The sequence below is a fragment of the Phascolarctos cinereus genome, unplaced genomic scaffold, assembly GCF_003287225.1.
Source record: "Phascolarctos cinereus isolate Bilbo 61053 unplaced genomic scaffold, phaCin_HiC Scaffold_3;HRSCAF=262, whole genome shotgun sequence".
NCBI lineage: Eukaryota > Metazoa > Chordata > Mammalia > Diprotodontia > Phascolarctidae > Phascolarctos > Phascolarctos cinereus.
Window position 1 is genome coordinate 246,806,860 of NW_027555736.1, and position 23,221 is coordinate 246,830,080.

Below are 23,221 nucleotides of genomic sequence, written 5' to 3' on the forward strand. Positions count from 1 at the left end.
GAACAAATCCCCTTAATAAAAGGATTTGTTCTGTAAAACCTGGCCTCAGTCAAAAGGCCACATGTGAGGACTTAGAAGGCTACATGTGGCCTTGAAGCCTCAGGCTCCCCACCCCTGGACTGTGAGGTGTACTTTTTCCAGACAGCCAGGTGTCAAGTATTTGCCAGCACATCCATGGGGGTACCCCAAGGCTCTGTCTTGGTATCTCTTCTCTTTTCTGTTTGCATTCTCTCACTTAGTGCCCTCATCAGACCCCGTGAGTTTCATCATTGTCTCTATGCAGATGACTGTCAGTCTCTTTTCTGAGCTCTTATCACACATCTCCAACTACCTTTTGAATATTTCCAACTAGAAGTCCTGCAGATATCCTAATTTTAATGTGTACAAAGCTAAATTCATTATTTTACCCACAAACTTATCTCACTTCTGAACTTCCTTATTTCTTTGATGGCACCATTATCCTTCCAATAACAAATTCTTCCTATCTAACTTTAGTTGGAATTTCACTTTCATTCATCCCTTTTTCAATCAATCAATCAATCAATCAATCACAAAGTCAGTCAACAAATAAATATTTAAGGATATTAAAACAAAAATTAAACAGCGCCTGGCCTTGATCATCTTATATGCTATTGAAGGAAGAAATATGTGTGTATATAGGTCAAAATTCATGTATATATACATATACACACAATACATAAAAAGTGAATATAAGGAGATTTTGGAAGGGAGGACACTGTCACCTGGGGAGAGGAAGCAAGAAAGTTCTCACATAAAGAATATTTGTGAAAGAATTTTGAAGGGGTGAAGGAATTCTAAGACATGATAGGAGGGAGTGTGTGTGTGTGTGTGTGTGTGTGTGTGTGTGTGTGTGAGGAATAATGCATCCACTCTGACCATATTACAGAGAGGATGAATGAGAATAATACTTAATATTTAGAGGGGAAATTTAGAGTGGGACCAAGTCGTTAAGGGTTTTGCTTAGAGGTAAACACTAGCTTTTTGAGAAAAGACTGGCATTTTAGAAGAAGCTAGATATGGCAACTGATTGGCTATGTGAGATAAAGTATAATAGTGACATTGCAAATGTTGGTGAATGAAAGGTTGGAAATTCCCCAGACAGAAATAGGGAAATTCAGACCTGGGATAAGTTTTGTGGAAAAGATAATGAGTTCAGCTTGTCAATGTTGAGTTTGGGATGCCTACAGGCCATCCGGTTGGAAATATTTACTAGGCGTTGGAGATGTGCGAATGGCCAATCAGTCAAAAAGCATTTACTAAATATTTACTATGGTCCAAGTACTGTGCTAAGACACAGTAGGAGAAAGAATAGCATTGGATATCTAGATTTCATAGCCATATGCATAGAGATGTCAATTAAGTTGTTGGAATCTCATAAGGGAACTAAATGAGAGGATATAGAAAAAGAAGAAGAAGGGGTCCAGGACTGAGCTTTGGGTTAAACCTAAAATTAGGAGACATGATAATGTGTGATGAACCAGGAAAAAAAAAAGGAATGGTCAGGAGCAGATCAAAAAAGAGTAATGTTAACACAATCCCAGAAAGGAGTGAACATCAAGGAGGAAAGAGTGATAAACAGTGGCAAAGGCTGCAGAGAAGCCAAGAAAAATGAGGAGTAAGAAAATACCATCAGATTTGACAATTAAGAGGTCACTGGACATTAGAAAAAGAAATTTCAATTGAGTGATGAAGTCAAAAGCCTGACTGTAAGCAAAAGTGAGAGAGAGAAAGTAGAGGCATCAGGTATGGATAGCTTTTTCTAAGAATTTGAGAAAGGGGGCAGCTGCTGGCACAATGGATAGAGTCAGGAAGACTCATCTTCCTGACTCCAAATCTGGCCTTAGACACTTATAAGCTATGTGACCCAGGGCAAGCCACTTAACCCTGTTTGCTTCAGTTTCCTCATCTGTGAAATGAGCTAGAGAAGGAAATGGCAAACTACTCCAGTACCCTTGCCAAGAAAACTTCAAATGGGGTCACAAAGAGTCAGACGTGACTCTTCATGGGAGGAGAAATACAGGATAATAGAGAGGGAATCACTGGAATCTTCAGTGATACACTTTAGGAGTAAAGTTTCAAATTAAGACATTTAGATTTTAGACTGACCACAAGCTTGCTTTCCTTTCTCCTATCCATGAAATTGTCTTAGTCACAAAGAAAGTGTGTGCTTCCAGCAACAGGACTCAGCATCCTCTCAGTTTCCACAGAGCTCCTTGGTGAACACACACCATGTGGTGATTGCAAACATATGCCAATTGCAAAATTTCTCCTCCTCAAGCCCCAGCATTCTTAAAAACGAAAATTAAATCAGAGTTTCCATACTGCTGTGAGTTCCTGAAATGACAGATCTGAAGGGGGAAAAAACCCTGATTTTTTTTTTCCCTATTGGTGAAACATAGGCAAATCAAAGCAAGTTCTCAAACTTGCAAAGTTAAGGACCAGAGGTTTGGCTGGAGGTGATCCAGGCAGCATTGAGATGGATTTCTTACCAGGAAGGATGATTGCTAAAGTTGCAAGGGGGTATTCTTATATCTATGGTCTAGCGGCCCTGCTAGAAGACCTGGTGATATACTCAATGATCAACAATATTCCAACAATAGTCTATATAGGTCTTTAATCACCAATTCAATTTGAGCACTACAAAAGCCTCTTTCTACTGTGGTTTGTAGGGACATGTGCAGTTTTAGTCAACATTCTTATACCATCTTATATGTCTGCTTAAAGGTCTCCTAACCAAAAGAAAGTAGATGTTATTCCTGTCAACAAAAGATGCGATCATCTTGGCTCCATTACAGAATTTGTTTAGACGTAGTCTAAACCAAATCTGAACTGAATTTCATTGGAACTCTCAAAGAGGAAACTTCTTCTGTCAATTCAGGTTAGCACCTGCTCTGCCAGAAGCAGTTAAGTGACTTGCCCAGGGTCACGCAGACAGCATGTGTGTTGTATGAGTATGGACTGGAATACAAGTTTTCCTGACTTCGAACCCAGCTCACTATCCATTAAACTATTTTTGGTGTCATTTCAGTCATGTCTGACTCTTAGTGACCCCATTTGGGGTTTTCTTAGCGAAGATACTGGAGTGCTTTGCCATTTCCTTCTCCAGCTCATTTCATAGATGAGGAAATTGAAGCAAACTGGGTTAAGTGACTTGCCCAGGGTCACACGGCTAATAAGTGACTGAGGCTGAATTTGAACTCAGGAAGATGAGTCTTCCTGACTCCAGGTCTAGCACTCTATCCACTATACCACCTAACTGCCCCCTTCATTAAGCTCTGCCAACTCTCAATTACAGGATAAGGGCCTTTTTGCATGGTAGCCTACTGGACCAGATGATCAACGCTTGGTTTAGCATTATAACACGCTAGAAGTTACTTCCACAAGAGTATTACAAGGTCAGAGACATTTTGGAAAGATGCACAGCATTTGGTGAATACTAGCAACAGGGTCCATTTCTGCTATCTCTGAAGTGGGAAACTCTGTTTAGTATAGTTAACCCCAAGCCTCAGCTTTCTGAATTCTGAGGTATTCTATACACCCTTCTTATGCTGAAGGTACATGGCAACAGGTAGGCTGTTGAACTGATGCCAAGCCAGGCCACATACTCTTCCCTTAGACTTTTGTTTTGTTTGCTTTTGTTTTGCCCTTAAGGGAGGGCAACATAGAAAATACTGAACTGGTCCCTAGCTTTTCTCTGGAGGTAGGCTTATGCAAGACTCCTCAGGTGGAGGCAGGGGCTGAGGGAAACTTGTAAATGTTCTCATTTCTAGGAGAGTTCTGTGAGAGGGTAATTCCTGGGAAATACAAATTTAAGAAGAGCAAAACTTGAGACATGAGGGATATAATTGCCTTATCTCTGTGAGCTACAGGAGTCCAGGATGAATGCTCTGCGTGTGCCCCACTAGTATTTATGGAGTTGCGCTAAGTGCCATACTCCACAATTTTCTACTAGAACAGATTCATTCCCATCTGTTCCATTTAGGTCCAGGTCCTTGAGGTCACAGCCCCAGAACCTCCTCAATGCCATTTCTTAAAGGAGAATAGGTACCATAAAACCATCAGGAGTGTTTGCAAGCAATAGCTCCTTCTAAAACCGTGTGTCATTTCTTCTTGAATAGCTACGGCGTCTTTGCATCATTAACCTTGCCCAGAAGGGCGCTCGGCTAATGTTCTTTATACTCTGAGAGAATTTGTGCTCAGCATTTGTGATGCCTCTACTCCCCCTCTCTGCCCCAAGCAATCATCATCTTATGCTCAACTGAAAGGAATAACAATTCTTCCAAACTCCTACTACTGTATTTAAAAAATAAAGTTTTTTCTACCATCCCCAGATGTTTCAGCCTTTTCCTTTTCTTGCCCATTAACCAAGGATTAACCTCTCTTGCCCATCTCTTTCTTCATCCCACTGCCTGTCAGGGTTGTAGTAAGTGTCATCCGACCTTGTTTCATCTCCATGTTGAGGTCCCTGAGTAGCAGGTGATAAATGTCTCCCCTACTGGGAAGATCCAAGTACCATGCAATGGAAAGTTAGAGTTTTACAAAGTTAGAAAATTAGAATCGAAGAACCTAGGTTTGAGTTGGCTCTGATTCTGACTAGTAAAGTTGAGCACAATCAGGTTCCTTAACTTCTCTAAACCTCATTCAGATTTTTTTTCATCCACAGAATGGGAGCAATAGTGCTTATACCACCAATTCAATAGGGTTGTTGTGAAGAAAGTACTTCCTAAGTTGGAAAGTGTAAAACATATATTATATAGCTTACAAATAAATGTATATCTATACATGTGCAAATATCACTTATACACATATGTGTATGTATTTATACATATATACTCATATATATGAATAGTACGTGGTACATATATGTTGATCATGGACTAGTCCACTCACCCTGGCAGCATAGCCCATGGGCATGATGTTCAAAATAATACCTCCACCAGCCTGTTCTCTCTCTAGCTTTCACTCACCCCAATCTGCTCCCATACTGGCAGATCTAGGGGGTTCCCAGGGAGTGAGATGGTGAATGTCTGCAACCTTGAAACTACAACTCATTGAAAGATCCAAGATGCAACCCTGATGTATGTGTGGAGTAGGGAAATACACTCTGACTACTAATCTCCACGAACCCCTGAGCCCCAACACGTGTGCTTCCCATTTACACACATCAGTCATAATGCTACCATTAATGCTCAACCCTGAAACACTTACTAAATGAAAACAGCAAAGCAAGAATAATCATAATATAACATTTACTCAATAAAAGACAAAATCAGGAATAATCAAAATATTATAGTCCACCCTGAAACCTGTGTCACATCCTCCCACCAGCTCAAACTTTGAGCATATACTTTTAGAAAACTAGCATCAAGAAATATGAATAGGGAAACCCATGCACCCATTCTTAACTCATCTAGACCTTAGGCCTGGATGTCAGTGGTCTCTTTCAGTAACAATCTGCCTAACACATCATCTGGTCCTCTTCCTAGACTCTCCACTCTTCTGCTGAATGAAGCCACTACTTTGCTACTCTCAGGCCACTGAAGCTTTTTTTATTATAGCAGTAGCATGATACTATGGGGCAGCTAGGTGGCACAATGGATGGACTGTTGGAGCTGGAATCAGGAAGACTCATCTTTCTGAGTTTAAATCTGGTCTCAGACACTTCCTAGCTGTGTGACACTGGGCAACATACTTTTAACCCTGTTTGCCCCAGTTTCCTCATTTGTAAAATGAGCCGGAGAAGGAAATGGCAAACCACTCCAGTGTCTTTGCCAAAAAACTCCAAATAAGAATCAGACACTACTGAAACAAGTGAACATCAACAGCATTATATACTCTTTCAGTGAAACAGACAGAAGCCCTAAATCTGGAGAATAAAGTTTTCTAGTCTCCTCCCATGGTTGGGAGCTGATGCTGTGTTCAGCTTTTTCAATGGCAAGCAGTACCTTTAAGCTGGAGAATTTCGAAAGTCCTTAGATCTGTTCTCTAGCTTCTGAGAAGCAGTATTATATGGCACTAAAGTACAGTCCTGGCAAGCCCAGCCGAGTCTCCACACAGTGGGATTCTACTTTCTCCAATGAGTCCCCAGCACCAGTGTGCCCCTCCAATCAAAAACAGCTCCTAGATCATCTATAGGTCTTCAAACCCAGCCAGCTCTCAAACCCAGGATGGCACTCAAGAGCAGCACAGATAAGCCTGGCCAGCTCTTTACACAGTAGGACTCTGCTCTCTCCAATGAGCACGCAGCAGCTACAGAGCTCTTCTCCAAATAGCTCCCAGAGCAGCTCCAGAGCCTGCCTGGCTCCATTTAGCTCTCTGAGCTGACTCAGCCCAAAGCAATTGCTTTTATCTTCTGATTCTCCTCTGCTCTACTCCATTCAAGCAGCAGGGATCAGTCACCAGTCTGCTTCTGTCCCTGTCATCATCTCCTCTCTTCAGGTGGTTACCCTGTCTTCTCACCCATCTGATCTCATCTTCTGAGCTCCTCTAGCGTCTATCTGATGCATCAAATCAGAGCCTCCTCATGAGAAGCAGTCAGTCTTTAATTCAGGTTGAAAACCCCCAAATTTTATCAGATAAAACAGAAACAAAAAAAGGTCTTAATTTTCCCATAGTACCCAAATACTTCTTTGATTTATGATTTCTCAGCAATAACTTTTAAAACCCTGGAAGCAGGCATATGCAAATGAGCTGACAAGCAGCAATGCCTTACAGCCATCTCCAATGCTCTTACCACTGAGTCCCTTTCAGACAGGTCCTCTGGGTATATTTATTTGAGGAACTGTTTTCTCTCAGGTCTTCAGAACCATCTCAAATTCCTTTTCTCACACAAATGTCCTTTCTCTGTCCCTTTCAGCAAATAAAATTGCTTTTCATTGTTGTTCAGTCTTCTCAGTCATGTCTGACTCTTTGTGACCCTATTTGGGGTTTTCTTGGCAAAGATACTGCAGTACTTTGCCATTTCCTTCTCCAGCTCATTTTACACATCAGAAAACAGAAGCAAACAGGGTTAAGTGACTTGCCCAGGGTCACACAGCTAGTAAGTGTCTGAAGCCAGATTTGAACTCAGGAAGATATCTTCTTAACTTCAGACCTAATGCTTTATGCACTGTGCATAAAGCCTCACCTTTACATGTATACGCATGCATATGTACATACACATACATATATATATATATACATACCCATATATATACATATACACATACACGCATACACACTGTATCTGTGATTTCCTTGATTTAAGGAACTCCTAGTGAGGAAACTCCTTCAACCAATGCAGACTGGTACCTGTTCTCAAAATTCAGTCTTAAAGAGTTGTCTGGGACAGCTCTGGCAACAAAGTCAGACTGAAGAGTCAGATGACTCACTTAAGGTCACATAGTGTGTATGCATCTGAGGCATTATTTAAACTCAATTTTTGATCTCAAGGCCAGCTATGTATTTATGCCACATTGGCTCTACTCTGTAAATAGTTATCACTACAATTATTATTATAGGGAAAATTTTCCTACCTTATGTAAAATGATCTGGGCCCGATGAAGGATTAAATGAAAGCCTTACAGGAACCAGCTACTTGCCTGATAACTGGATGGTTTGCCTAGAATCCTTAAATTCTAATAATCTTGCCTTAACCTTGAGTGGCTTTCTGAGAAGATGGAAGAAGTCATCATGGGTGGCTACAGAAGATACCATGGAGAGCTGACAGAGGGTCATGTCAGAGTGGGCTGAATGATAATCAGAAGCAAGGAAATGTGGAAGCAATCAGATTGTGAGCTCTGAACCAGACTGAATCTAATTTGGTGACACGGCACAAGCTCAGAGGATCAGATATGGTAACCTGTGGCCCATTGAGCACTAAGGTTCTTCAGCCTAATGAATAGCTCATTTTTCCCAATGCCATTTAAAATAATTTTTTAAAAGCACACCAAAAAAAAATCTAGCTTCTTGTTTGCTTTTTTTTTTTTACCTTCCATGGTAAGACAAGCCATTGGCAAATGGTGGTGATGGGAGGAGAGGGTAGATTTCAGCTCTTGTTAACTATTTCATTTTCACATCTGCATTATCTGAAAATACTTATCTAAAACTTAATGCCCACGAATACTGGTTTTGACTTGGCAGTTTTATGTGTAATTTGAAAGACAGAGAAAGGGAATTTTCCCTTGCAAAGATAGATTTTTTTTTTTATTCGGTGGAGCTGGGCTGGGGGCAAAGTCAAAGAGAGAAAATGTATGTGTATGTGTTCTTTTCCATAAGCCTTGTGGGAGTACACATGAGACTTACAAAGGTACACAAGGCCAACAGAGACATTTCTACAAAACAACAAAAACAACAATCCAAAACTCTGTGAGCTGGAGAGAATATCTGCCTTTAGCTTGAGAGGCTTTGCGCAGTTAGCTCCCTTCCACAGTCTGCCGATCTACTAGTAAGAGAGACTGAAAGTTAACCCAGATGGGGGAAGGGAGACAACTTTAAGGTTTCCCGCTGCTCTGAGCTAGATTCCGCAAGGCTTCAAGGCCTAAAGTTATCAATGCTTGGGGCTACAAGGACCCTGGTCTAGCTCATGAGCTCCCCCTAGTAGTTAGACATGGGAGTGATGTCTGAGCTTTTCGAATTTTGTTATTCTTTTTCACTTTTCCTTATGTAGGCTGGCTATACTGAGACTCCCTCAGTGAGCAATTTTTCTTTTTTTCTAGTGTGGATGGATTTTTAGTACAGAATTTTGGATGTCTTTTTGTAAGAAAATTTTCCTGCTTTTACCTTTATTTCAAGATATAAATATTTTTGGAATTTATTTTGGTTTTTTTTCCCTAAATTTTTTCCAGTCTTATATTTTCCCAAATATATAATTATTTTCTATTTTTAAAGGTGTTTTACTTTTGTTTTAATTTCTCCAATAAGAATTCCCCTCTCTTATGATCATTCTGCCTTATCCATAGGAATATGATACATGCAAATTATGTTTCTATCCTGGTATTTGTTAAGTATATTTGAATGTAATATGTGCACATGCAATTGGTTTTTTTTTATTTGTTGAGTACTTTTGCTTCATTATGTACCAATTGTTGGTGTGTGGATGTCATTTTACACCTGAATTCTTATGATCCTATGCATGATAAGAAGTGATTCACTGATTTGCAAGCCTGCTTTATTGTTTATTTGCTGAGTCTTGATTTCTGTTCTGGATCTCAGGTGACCATTACATCCAAACATTATATTTGAGAAAAACATATTCATAGCCTATGAAAGGTCAAGTACTTGGTGAAGTAAGTGACAAAGACTGCCCATCCTTGGATATATCAGAGAAAGACTGAATTTTCCTTACCCCTAAGGAAAGTATCGGTGTCAATAGGAAGAGGTCCACTGGTATGTCCAATATCACATGCTATTGCTGAAGTGTAAGCATTAATTGGAACCAATTCCAATCTTTTCCAAATATTAGCTGGGAACCAGTACTTGTATAGTTTGACTATTCATAAAGTTTGTGCCAAGTGTTGGCAGTGAATATCATGAGAACAATGACTCTTCAGACTCAAGAGTAGATTTCTTTTTTAAAGTTTTTTATTAATTTATTTTGATTCATTTCCATAAGCTTTTAAATTTAAAATTTTTCTCCCTCTCCCTCTCCTCCTCCGTCCCCAAGATGGCACACAATCTGATATAGGCTTTACATATACATTCCTTTCAAACATATTTGCACATTAGTCATGCTGTAAGGAATAATTAGAACCAATAGGAGAAACCACAAGAAAGAGGAAACAAAACAGAATAGAAGGGAAAAAAAGCAAATAGTGAGCTTCAATTTGCATTCAAACTCCATAGTTCTTTCTCTGGATGTGGATAGCATTTTCCATCATGAGACTTTTGGAGATGTCTTAGATCCTTGCATTGCTAAGAAGAGCTAAGTCTAATAAAGTTAGCCATTGCACAATGTCGCTGTTACTATGTACAGTGTTCTCCTGGTTCTGCTCACTTCACTCAGCATCAGTCCATGCAAGTCTTTCCAGGTTTTTCTGAAGTCTGTCTGCTCATCATTTCTTATAGCACAATAGTATTCCATCACATTCCTATACCACAACTTGCTCAGCCATTCCCCAATTGATAGGCATTCCCTCAATTTCCAATTCTTTGCCACCACAAAAAAAGCTGCTACAAATATTTCAAAAGTAGATTTCTGAGGAGTTTGACTTTGGTAACTTCCTAGTGTGAGAAGAATGGAGGGATCAGGAAAGTCAGAAGGTAATAATAACAGCCAAACATTTACATAACACTATGTTCCAGACACTGTGCTAAGCATTTTACAATTATTATCTCATTTGATTCTCACAATAACCCTGGGAGGTAAGTATTGTTATCATCCCCATTTTACAGATGAGGCAACTGAGGCAAAGAGGTCAAATAACTTTACCAGGGTCACATAGCTAATAAATATCTGAGACTGGATTTGAACTCAGGTGTTTCTGACTCCAGACCCAGTTCTCTATCTACTGCTCCACCTAGCTTCCTCAGGTAAGCAAGAGGATAAATGTGTTCTCATTATATGAGTGTGACATGGGATGTGCCCAAGGAGCAACCCATAGGGTCTCTCTCACTGGCTGGAAGTATTCCAGCAATTATCTGGGAATATTCCATTTCCATTTCCTGCATTTGAAGACCTCAAAAGCCATCTCAAATAACTTAGGTTAACATCATTATCACAGAATCAAACAGCTCATACACATTGCATATAGGAGTGGTATAAAAGAAGAGTGAGTGAGGTGACAGAACGTCAGTCATAGAACCTCCTGGGATATGGAGACAGCTAACAGAGCCTAGAAATATTGATGCTTCATCTTGGCGAGGGAAAATTCAGCCAGAACCTTCAACTAGCTCAGTTGTAGAAATGCAAGCCTATAGACCTGATGATGCCAGTGATCAGCTCATACCATCAACAATTCAGGCATAGGAGCAGAAAGGTCAGCAGATCACAAGAGAGCTACCTCTATCAGACCTGTGACCAAACTACCTAATGATGTTACAGGTGAACATGGAGAAGCGATTATACATGTAGCTAGATGAAAATACTAATATCTAGCCACGTAATGTGGGCCTTACACATAATACAGATGTTGATAGTCTTGTGATAATTCTGTGTTTTGCAATTTATATTTATTGCTTCCATGTCAATGCTATACCTGTATTATAGCTACATCTGTCAAATGGTTGTGTTTATATGTTTATTTGAACATATTCTAGGACTTAACACATGTCTTCTTTTTATAGATCTAATAATATAGATATTATTTTGTCTTTGATGCATTCATGGTATATGAATATGTTCTGCATGTAATTTAGACATTGAGGAAGTCTGTACTTTACCTACTGCACGTACAATTGTTATATTTTTCTCTGTGACTGGCACAATGAAATGATTACCTGAGACACTAGAATAATCATCTTTTCTATTCGTGTTGATATTTCTTTTGATGCTTGTGATGTGTAATTGTAAATTTCAAGTATACCTCAAGTGATTTTGTAAGAGATTACAAAATTTCTGGCCTTGGGGAGAAATGCAATATAAGCTTATGACCTCAAGGACTCACATATCTGCCTGCTGGGGACAATTTAACTCTCATTCCTCCAGTTATGATGTTCTTATCTTTGAATGGATTTCAAGAAGAAGATAGAAGAAACCATGGGAAGCTGACAGAGAGATGTGCCACAGAACACGGAATAACAGCCAGGAGCAGAGAACTGTGGAAGTATTCAAAATCTAAATTATACCTACATTGTTAACCACCTGCAAACCAGAAGGAACAGAGACAGTGACTTGCAGCCCCTGAAGGGATGAATGACCTCAACTTAACCACAAGTTAACAACTCCTTCCTGCTTCATTCCTCTGTCTACCTGGGGAAATAAAGTTTCTCCTGATGTTAATTAAAAAAAAAAACCAGCGCTCTAACTTCTTATTTCCTTTCCCTTGCCTGATGACATTGACAGATGAAAGGGAGAAGGGGGAATTTCAGAGTTTTAGCTTTCTCTAACTATTTCACTGTCATGCCCATACTAAAAAAAGTTTATATAAATTTTAATGGCCATTAATATAGATTTCAGCTTGGTTATTGCATGTGTGGTTTAAAGAGAAAAAGAAGGAATTTTGCCTTGCAAAAACAGGAGGCATTTTTTTGCTTATCAAAATTGTCAGAATGAATGAGAGAGAGAGAGAGAGAGAGAGAGACAGGGTGCTAGTACACTTTCCAAGTCAACCCTTTCAGGTGCCCGAGACCCATAGAGATACCCCTGGAAACATGAATCAGAAAACTTGCACAGAACTGGGGAGAGCATCTACTTCTGTTCTGAGAACTAGGTGGTTGGTTCCTTTTCATGAGCTGCTGAGCAATAATTGGAAAGCCTGAAAGGAGTGGAGAGGAGGGAGAGGGGAGAAGGGAAGGATCCAGAACTCTTACAATTTTTCTTAGCAGGAGGGCTAGATTGTTGCTAAAGGGTTAGCAAAGCTTCATAGCCTGATGCTTTCAGGGCATGGCCTCACTCAAAAGCTCTCCCTGTTCAAGCCTACTTCTTTTTATTGGCCTGCTGAATAAATGCAGCAGCAGCAATCACCACTACCTTTTTTTGGTTGCTCTAAAGCTGACACATCATCTTGCATTCAGAACAGAAGATGGGAGATTATCAGCTCCATTTGGCTTTAATTAATGCTCAAACAAGCCAGTGGGACCCAAAGCAGAAATGGTGCATTCACTTATTCTGTGTCCAGAAATTCCTATAATTCTTGTAGTCCAGGGTATTCCCTCTTAGATTCCATTTGTCTAAGTTACACAAAAACCGATATTAACTTCCTTTGAGTCCAATGATATCATAGAAAAGCTTTTATTAACCACTGAATTGCACATAGTGCTACACAAAGAACTACATGAACACAACATTCCTGCCCTCTGAGAGCTTATGATACAGAATTTAATACTTGCTATGTGCCACCAGGCTCATTTGATCCTCACAACAAACTTAGAAGTTAATTGTTCTTATTATCCCCATTTACAGTGGAGGAAACCGAGGCAGACCGAGATTAAGTAACTTCCCCAGGGTCTTCTGGGGTTAGGTTTAAACTCACATCTTCCCAACTCCTGCTCTAGTGCCCTATCGACTGCACCACCAGCTGCCTCAAGGCATATGTAGTTATTTTATGTAACTGTAATACACTTCATAAGAACCTTATAGAGCTGCAAAATAAAGGTTTGAGGAGGAAGATCATTATAGAAGGAAAGGATATAAGGAATACTTTATTAAAAGGGGCAGTATTTGAATGGTCGGTCTTCCTGACTCTAGGCCCCGAACTCTATCCACTGTGCCATCCAGCTGCTTTTTTGATCTTTGCTTAACCCACCTTTTTCACTCATGGACCCTCAGCCCAGTTTTTCACATTTCCCCCTGCCTCTAAGATAATACACTTCTGCAATCTGTTCTGATTGATTCATAATCCTTCCTTTCAAAAAATCCAACACTCTCACCAAATAAGTCAACTCTCAACATTTCAATGTGGAATTTCTCCTCTTAACATGGCTTTCCTCTCTCTTCAGAATAAGGCTGTCTTATTCCCACATGATTTGTTTAAAGGTGTAAATAGTACACCTTCATTAACAATTGTTTCGGTCTGGCCTGAAGATAAGATACTACTAACATTGCTTCTTTGGGTGAGGATGAGTTAGATTTTTTTCCTTCCCTTGAGTCTTGGAATCTTACCGACCCAGGGAATGACAAGCAGCCTAGATAGAGGGAATAATATTTGGTAAAGAATCTTCATCTTAAAATGCCATCACATGAATCTATAACAGCCTTGGAAAGCAACACACACACACACACACACACAAAATAGACCAAACCACACAAATTACAAACCTGGATACTTCCCCAGGGGTACTGGTAGTAGAATGAATGAAGTCAGCACAGTCCCTGCAGACATTATGACTCTTCTCAGGCAAGTGGCTTTTCCTGGAGTTGACTGAACTCCAGTGAAATTCTTTTGTATTAAATGAACATTCAGACATAGCCCCTCCAGCTCTCTACTCTTTCCTTTCCTTGTATCTCTACTCAGAATGTGGCATAGGTTCTCCTATGCAAGTCTGTACTTCATTTCAGGTGATACCATTGGGAAAGAAGAAGGAACCTGGCTCAGTACTGATTATCAAGAGCTAACTACCTATGTAGGTAGGAACCTACCAGGCCTTTGTAATGGACCACGATGTTTTTCTCTCTAGGTTATTAGTTCTAATAGAATCTAAACTTGAGTTAATAATACTACCAAACATGTTCAGTAGCTTTTTAGAAATGGATTAGAAACCATGGTGGCACTTGATGTGAAATTCTTTATACCCGCCAATAAGAAGCCACGTGGCAAGAAACGTGTTCTTGCTTCTAGATTCTGAGGCATGGCTTGAGATTCTGAGAGTCTGCTTTCAGTTTGGCCTCTTCTAGTGACTTCATCGATTTCAAGTTACGTTTTGGCTTCCCTCTGCCGCCATACTAGGGAGATGAGAATACTCACCAGCTTCAGAGGGCTATTTTACACTGGCAATTGCAAAATGCTTTTTTTTATATTAGTAAGCTAGGAAGGATGAGTTTGACAGCTTTGGTGCCTAGATATGTTCAAATGAAAACCTACACCAAAATTGGAACAAAAGAAAGAGACAATTAAATCTCATTTCATCTTTAGTCAATCGAGCATTTGCTGAATGTGCAAAATCATTATACTAGATACTGAGAATGGGGATGAGAAGAGGGCTTCCAAATATACATATATATGTATATATGTATATATATATATGTATATGTGCATAGATACATATGTATATATGGGTATATATGTGTGCATTGTGTGTATAGGTGTATGTGTATATGTGTACATATATACATATATGTGTATGTGTTGTATATGTGTGTGTCTATGTACATATATACATTTTATATTTATATACACATACGTATGTGTGTATACATATATTTATATTGTGTATATATGTATATTTGTGTGTATATACCATCGCTACCCTTCAGAAGTTTATAATCTAGTTAGAAGGCAAATCATAGATAGGCATATGAAAAGTTAGTCGACAATGCAATGTGGTACAAGAACTAAACACAGATATGTAGGTATTCAAGGAAAGAGAGCATTATATATTGGAATGACTGGGAAGGTCTCACAGAAACAGCAAGCCTGGAGTTGAGTTTTGAGAATAGGTAAGATCCTTATAGATAAAGGGAGGGGGGAACATTTTAGGTTAGTTTTAAACAATAAGGTTGGTGTGGTCAGTGGCATGGGGTAAAGAATATGTGTTACATGTTTAAGATTGGTGAGTACATTGGCCTGGACAGATCTAAGGCTTAAGAGAAAAAGGATTAAAGATGTGAAAAGGTAGGGTTGCACCAGATTGCGAAGGACCTTCAATGCCAGGCTAAATAATTTGAACATTATTCTATGTAGAACCAATGGGAACATGGGGGAACAAGATGAAAGTAGTGCCTTAGGAAGATGAATCTGGCATTTGTGTTCAAGATAGATTAGAGGAAAGAGGAAACAGAAGTCAGGGAGAACAGATGAGAAGCTATAGTTATAATCTAAGTATGTGGTGATAAGGGCCTGAACTGGGGGATAACAGTGGGAATTAAAAGGAAAAAGCAGATAAGAGAGAGATGAAGGAAAGATATTATGAATGATTAGGTAACTGATTGGATAAAGAAGTGTAAGAAAAGGAGGAGTGAAAGATGATTGTGGGCTTTGAACCCTTATGAAAAACAGAATGCTGTTGTAATTACTCCTTACTCTCTCCCTATTTATCAAAGGTTTCAACTCTCTATTAGTCATTTTTGTTCTGTCTAGGAGTATGTCTTCTTAATATACAATGTTATCCCCTTCTCCTTTTTTCCCGTCTTGTTTCTTTTCAAAGAGAGCATCTGAGCAGACTATGCCAATCAGGGGTCCCCACTAAGTTTAGCATTGATCTAGTGAGCCCCACCTCCAGGGGTGAGATGCCAGGTGCCAGAGAAGGGATTAATCAATCTAGGCTGGAAAAGGAGCAGATCAAAGTATCCCTTCGAATCAGTAGTGGGAGCAGGCCTTGAATAGCCCTTGCATTTCTAGCCTAGGCAAGATGGGAAGACACAGCATTTTTTAAAAAGTCTATGTGGGTATGTGGGCAGCAATTTGATGTTTGATGCAGTGCTAAAAGGTGTATTTAGTAACAGCTGTGACCACACCTGGCCTGGATTGAGCCCCCCCCTCCCTGCCTCCCCCCCACCCCCCATCTCTCTGTGTCTCTGTCTCTGTCTCTCTCTTTCTGATGGGCTAGCTTCACTTCCCCTTAATTAGGAACACTATCTCCCCAAACTTATAGAATTTGGCAAGTCACTATTAGTAGCCATATGATTTATTAACACAGAAATAATGCAGGAAAACTCAAATAACTGGTGAGAACAATGCTTCAAATAGCAGATCGTATTGCATTGCAAATCGTGTTCACTTCTCCTTCCCCTCCCCCACCCCTTCTCCTGCCAGTTTGGGGGAAAAACAAAAAGAAAATGGAGTGGTTTCATTTAAAAAAATGGGCATTTTCTCAAAAACAAGCTCTGAGGAAGCAAGAGAAGAAAGAAGGCTTTAGGGTGGAAATCTGCTCTATTTCACTGATGGGGCACTGGTGCCCCAGATTTAGCCCACTCCCATCTGCTGCCTCCATGAATGGATCATTCATTACATGATTTTTATCCCCCAGTACGTGCTCCATTCCCTGCCACATAGTACAAAAAACCTGAAAGCTTGGAGTCACTTTTCCTCCATCCTTCTCAAACATAGCATGGGGGGGGGGGAAGGTCTTAGTAGAATACTATTGCAAGCCCAAAGGAAGCAGAAATCAAGACCTGTGAGAAATGTACGCTTGCACCTGCACACTTTTTTCACCTTGCCAGAAGCCCATGTGATCCTTGAGATCATAAGAGGTCTTATACCTGAGCCACAAGAGTAGGAGCCATAATCTCTTATCACGGATCTCAGCTCACCAAGTCTCTGTAGGAGGTCAAATTCACCTCCCTGCATTAGGACCATCTCACCTGCGGGTATTGCCTGCGCACTTTGTGTGGCTCTTCCTTTCTCTGTTATCATTTATATCCATCCCCAGAGTCAGAGAATAGAAAATAGTGGATAGAGAGCTGACTTTAGAATCAGAAAGATGAGTTCAAGTCATGCTTCTGACAAACACTGGCTGAGTGACCTTCACCTTATAGTTCAATCTTTCTGTGCCTTGGGCAACTCCCTAGGAATGCAATTGCAGAGAAGGTCCTGATTTGTATTGGTGTCCCCCAGTGCGCTGTTCTGGGCCCTCTCTTGTCTCTTTACTCTCTCATTTGGTGATCTCATCAACTGCTATGGGCTGAAAGATCATTTCTTTTTTTTAATTAATAATCTTTTTACAATCGTATGTAAAAAACAATTTTTAACATTCGTGTTTTTTTTTTTAATTTTGAGTTCCAAATTCTCTCCCTTCCCACCTCCATTCCCCCTTCATTGAGCAGGCAAGCAATTTGATATGTTATACATGTGCAGTCATGCAAAACGTATTTCCCTATTAGTCATGCTGTGAAAGAAAATAGAGACTCTGCCCATCCCCCCAAAAAAAAACCAAGAAAAAAAGAAAAAACAGTATGCTTTGATCTATCCTTTAGAACTGTCTTACATCATTGTATTGCTAAGAATAGCTAAGCCATTAACAATTGATCATCGTACAGTACTGGCATTACTGTGTACATATTCTCCTGGTTTTACTCACTTCACTTTATATCAGTTCACGTAAGCCTTTCTAGAATTTTCTGAAAGCATCCTGCTCATCATTTCTGATAGCACAATAGTATTCCATTAATATCATATACCACAACTTGTTCAGCAATTCCCCAGTTAATGGATAGATATCCCCTTGATTTCCAATTCTTTGCCACCACAAAAAGCTGCTATAAATATTTTTATACATTTGGACCTTTTCCTTTTTTTTAAAAAAAAAGACCTCTTTGGGATACAACCTAGTAGTAGTATTGCTAAGTTAAAGAATATGCATAGTTGTATAGCCTTTGAGGCATAGTTCAAAATTGTTCTCCAGTTCACAACTCTACCAACAGTGCATTGATATTCCAATTTTCCCATAGCCCCTCCCTCCAACATTTGTAATTTTCCTTTTCTGTCATATTAGCCAATCTGATAGATGTGAGGTGATACCTCAGAATTATTTTAATTTACATCTCTCTAATCAATAGTCATTTGAGCATTTTTTCATATGACTATAGATGGCTTTGATTTCTTTATCTGAAAATTGCCTGTTCATATCCTTTAACTACTCAATTGGGGAATGAATTGTATTCTTATGACTTTGACTCAGAGACGATATATCTGACAAATGAGGCCTTTGTCAGAGAAATCTGCTTTAAATTTTTTCCCCAGTTTCCTGCTTCTCTTCTAATATAGGCTTCATTGCTTTTGCTTTTACTGCAATCAAAATTATCTGTTTTATATTCTATAATACTCTCTATCTCTTGTTTTGTCATAAATTCTTCCCTTATCTATAGATCTTACAGATAAGCTATCCCATGCTTCCTTAATTTGCTTATGGTATCACCTTATGTGTCTAAATCATGTACTCATTTTGACCTTATCTTGGTATGCAATGTAAGATGTTGGTCCATACCCAGTTTCTGACATACCATGTTATGGTTTTCCAAGCAGTTTTTTTCAAATGGTGAGTTCTTGTGACAGAAGCTGGGGTCTTGGCTTTATCAAGCACTAGATTACTATGGTCATTTATTACTGTGTATTGTGTACCTAATCTATTCCACTGATCCATCACTCTATTTCTTAGTCAGAATCAGATTGTTTTGATGATTACCACTTTATAATACAATTTGAGATCTGGTATGGCTAGGTCACCTTCCTTCACTTTTTTATTATTCTTTTGATATTCTTGAGTTTTTGTTCTTCCAGATGAATTTTGTCTTTTTTTTTTTTAGCTCTATAGAATAATTTTTGGTAGTTTCAATGGATTGGCACTGAATAAGTAAATAAATTTAGGAAGAATTGTCATTTTTGTTATATTGGTTCAGCTTAGCCATGAGCAATTTTTCCACTTGTTTAGATCTGACTCTATTTGTGGGAAACAGGTTTTATAATTGAGTTAATATAGTTCCTCAGTTTGTCTTGGCAGGTAGACTCTGAAAGTATCTTGTATTGTATGCAGTTATTTAAAATGGAGTTTCTCTTTCTATCTCTTGCTTTTGGACTTTGTTGGTAATATATAGAAATGCTGATGATTTACATGGGTTTATTTTATATACTGCAAATTTGCTTAAGTTGTTCATTATTTCCATTAGTTTTTAATTGATTCTCTAGGATTCTCCAAGTACAGCATTGTATCATCTTCAAAGAATGATTTGTTTCCTCATTGTCTGTTATAACTTATTCATTTTCTTCTCTTATGGCTGTAGTTAGCATTTCTAGCAGGGCAGCTAAATGGCCCCTTGAATAGAACACTGAGCCTAGAGTCAGGAGGACCTAAGAACAAATCCAGTCTCAGATATTTACTGGCTGTGTGACCCTGTGCAAGTCACTTAACTGTTTGCTTCAGTTTCCTCGTCTGTAAATTGAGCTGGAGAAGGAAATGTCAAACCACTCCAATATTTTTGCCAAGAAAACTCCAAATGGGGTCGTAAAAAGACAGATATGATGATAATGTATGAACAACAGTAACAGCAAAGCATTTCTAGAACAATGTTAAATAACAATGATGATTTGTATAATAAAAGGGATTTGATAGGACTTCTTCTTTGTCTGTTTTTCCAAATAGTTTATATAGTATTGGAATCAACTGTTATCTAAATGTTTGGTAGAATTTACTTGGCAATCTCTTTAATCCTGGTGACTTGGGGGGGACACTTATTGATGGCTTGTTTAATTTCTTTTTCTAAGATGGAATTAAGTATTCTATTTCCTCTTCTGTAAGTCTGGGCAATTTACATTTTTTGTAAATATTCATCCATTTCACTTAAATCATTAGATAATTGGCTGGGTAAAATAAGCTTCTAATAGTAACTTTAATTTCATCTTAATTAATGGTGAATTCAACCTTTCATTTTTCATACTGGTAATTTGTTTTTCTTTCTTTTTTGCAACCAAATTAAACAGTGGTTTATCTGTTTCATTCTTTTTTTTTCTATAAAATCAGCTCCTACTTTACTTATTAGTTAAATGGTTTCTTACTTTCAATTTTATTAATCTCTCCTTTGATTTTTCAGGATTTCCAATTTAGTGTTTAATTGGGGATTTTTAATTTGTTCTTTTTCTGGGTCATTTAGTTGTATGCCCAATTCATGGATCTGCTGTTTTTCTATTTTATTGATGTAAGCATTTAGAGATATAAGTTTACCCCTCAGTACCGCCTTGGCTGTATTCCTTAAATTTTGGTATGTTGTCTCATAGTAGTTATTCTCTTTAGTGAAAGTATTGATTATTTCTATGATTTGTTCTTTGACTCACTTATTCCTTAGGATTAGCCTACTTTGTTTCCAATTAATTTTTAATCTATGGTTCCACAGCCCTTTAATGAATATAATTTTTATTGTATTATAATCTGAAAATGATGCATTTAATATTTCTGCTTTTTGCATTTGGTTGTGAGGTGCCCCAATTTGTGTTTAGTTTTTGTATTGGTACCATGTACCTTTGAGAAAAAGGTATATATTTTTTCTATTCCCATTCAGTTTTCTCTAGATGTCTTGTCATATCTAACTTTTCTAAAATTCTATTCATCTTCTTAACTTCTTTCTTGTTTACTTTTTTAGTTAAATTCATCTAATTCTAAGAGAGGAAAGTGGAGGTTCCCCCACTAGTATAATTTTACTGTCTATTTCTTCCTGTATTTCATTTAACTTTCCTTTAAGAATTTGGATGCCATACCATGTGGTGCATATGTATGTTCACTATTGATATTACTTCATTGTCTATGGTACTTTTTTAGATGTAGTTTCCTGCTTATCATTTAAAATTAAATCTATTTTTGCTTTGCCTTTATCTGAGATCATTATTGCTACCCTTGCTTTTTTTTTTTTTACTTAGTTGAAGCATAATAGATTCTGCTCCATTCCCATACTTTTACGGTATGTATCTACTCTCTACTTCAAGTGTGTTTCTTGCAAATAATATATTGTAAGATCTTAGTTGTTAATCCATTCTGCTGTCTGCTTCTGTTTTTATGGGTAAGTTCATCCAATTCATATCCACAGTTACGATTACTGTGTATTTCCCTCTATCTTACTTTTTCCTGTGTTTATCCTTCTCCCTCTTTCACTCTGTCTCTTTTCAAAAGTGTTTTTGCTTCTGACCACTGCCTCCCTCAATCTGTTAACCCTCCCCCCTGCTCTCAGCCCCTTCACTCCCACTTCCTTGTAGGGTAAGATTTCTATATCCAAATGAATTATTCTCTCTTTGAGCCATTTTTGACTAAAGTAAGGTTCAAGCTTTGCTCTCCACAACCCCCATCTTTCCCTGCAGTATAAAAGCTCTTTTGCCCCTCTTTTATGTGAAGTAATTTACTCCTTTCTACCTCTCCCTTCCCCCTTCTCCCAGTACATCCCTCTTTCTCACCCTTAATTTTATTTTATTTTTTGTATAGCATTCCATCTTAATCAGTTTACACCTATGCCTTTTATCTTCATACAACTTCTAATTGCCGTAATATTGATAAAGTTCTTAGGAGTTACAAGTAGCATCTTTCCATGTAAGAATATAAACTGTTTAACCTTATTGCATCCTTTATGATTTCTTTCCTGTTTACCTTTTTATGCTTCTCTTAAGTCTTGTATTTGAAAGTCAAATTATCTATTCAGCTCTGATCTGAATCAGGAATGCTTGAAAGCCCCTAATTTCATTCAATATCCATTTTTTCCCTTGAAGGATTATATTCAAGTTTTGCTGAGTAGGTAATTCTTGGTTGTAATCCTCACGCCTTTACTCTCTGGAACATCATATCCTCAGATCCTTTAATGTAGAAACTGCTAAATTTTGTGTTACCCTGACTGTGGCTCCAGGATACTTGAATTTTTTTCTTTCTAGCTGTTTGCAATATTTTCTCCCAGACTTGGAAGTTCTGGTATTTGGCTATAATATTCCTGAGAGTTTTTATTTAGTAATCTCTTTCAGGAAGTGATCAGTGGACTCTTTTAATTTCTATTCTACCCTCTGGTTTTTGGATATCAGGGCAATTTTCCTTGGTATTTTCTTGAAATTTGATGTCTAGACTCTTTTTGTGATCATAGCTTTAAGATAGTCCAATAATTCTTAAATTTTCTTTCCTGGATCTATTTTCCAAGTCAGTTGTTTTTCCAATGAGATATTTCACATTTTTTTCTATTTTGCCATTCTTTCCATTTTCAAATTGTTTCTTGATGTCTCATGAATTCATTACCTTTCCCAGGAATGATTTTCTTCAGTGTGCTTTTGACCTCTTTTTCTATGTGGTTAATTCTGTTTTTCTAAGGACTTTTCTTCAATAGATTTTGTACATCTTTGACCATTTGGCCTATTCAGGTTTTTTTTAAGGTATTATTTTCTCCAGTATTTTTTGTGCCTCCTTTAGCAAGCTATTGACTCTTCTTTCATTATTTTTTTTTGCATGACTCTCATCTCTTTTCCCAATTTTTCCTCTACCTCACTTATTTGATTTTCAAAATCCTATTTGAGCTCTTCCAGGAATACATTTTGGGCCTGAGACCAATCCATATTTTCTTTGAGGCTTTGGGTATAGCAATTTTTACTTTGATGTCTTCTGAGTTTGTGTTTTGATTTTCCCTGTCACTATAGTCACTTTCTATGATAGGTTCTTTTTGTTTGTTTGTTTGTTCATTTTTCCAGCCTATTTCTAGACTTTCAATTTTATGTTAAAGTTGGGCTCTGCTCCTGGGGTTGAAGGGGCACTGTCCCAAGCTTTAGGTTTTTCATGCTGCTGTTTTCAGAACTATGTCTGGAGGTCTATAAGTTTTCAGTTTTTCCAAGGTGGTATGATCTAAGGAGAGACATTCATTTCTGTCCTGGTATGTGTTCTGATCTGTGAGTGACCACAAGCACTCTGTTCTACTCTGGAACTGTGACTAGGGTCCTCACTCCTGCTCGTGCTTTCCTCA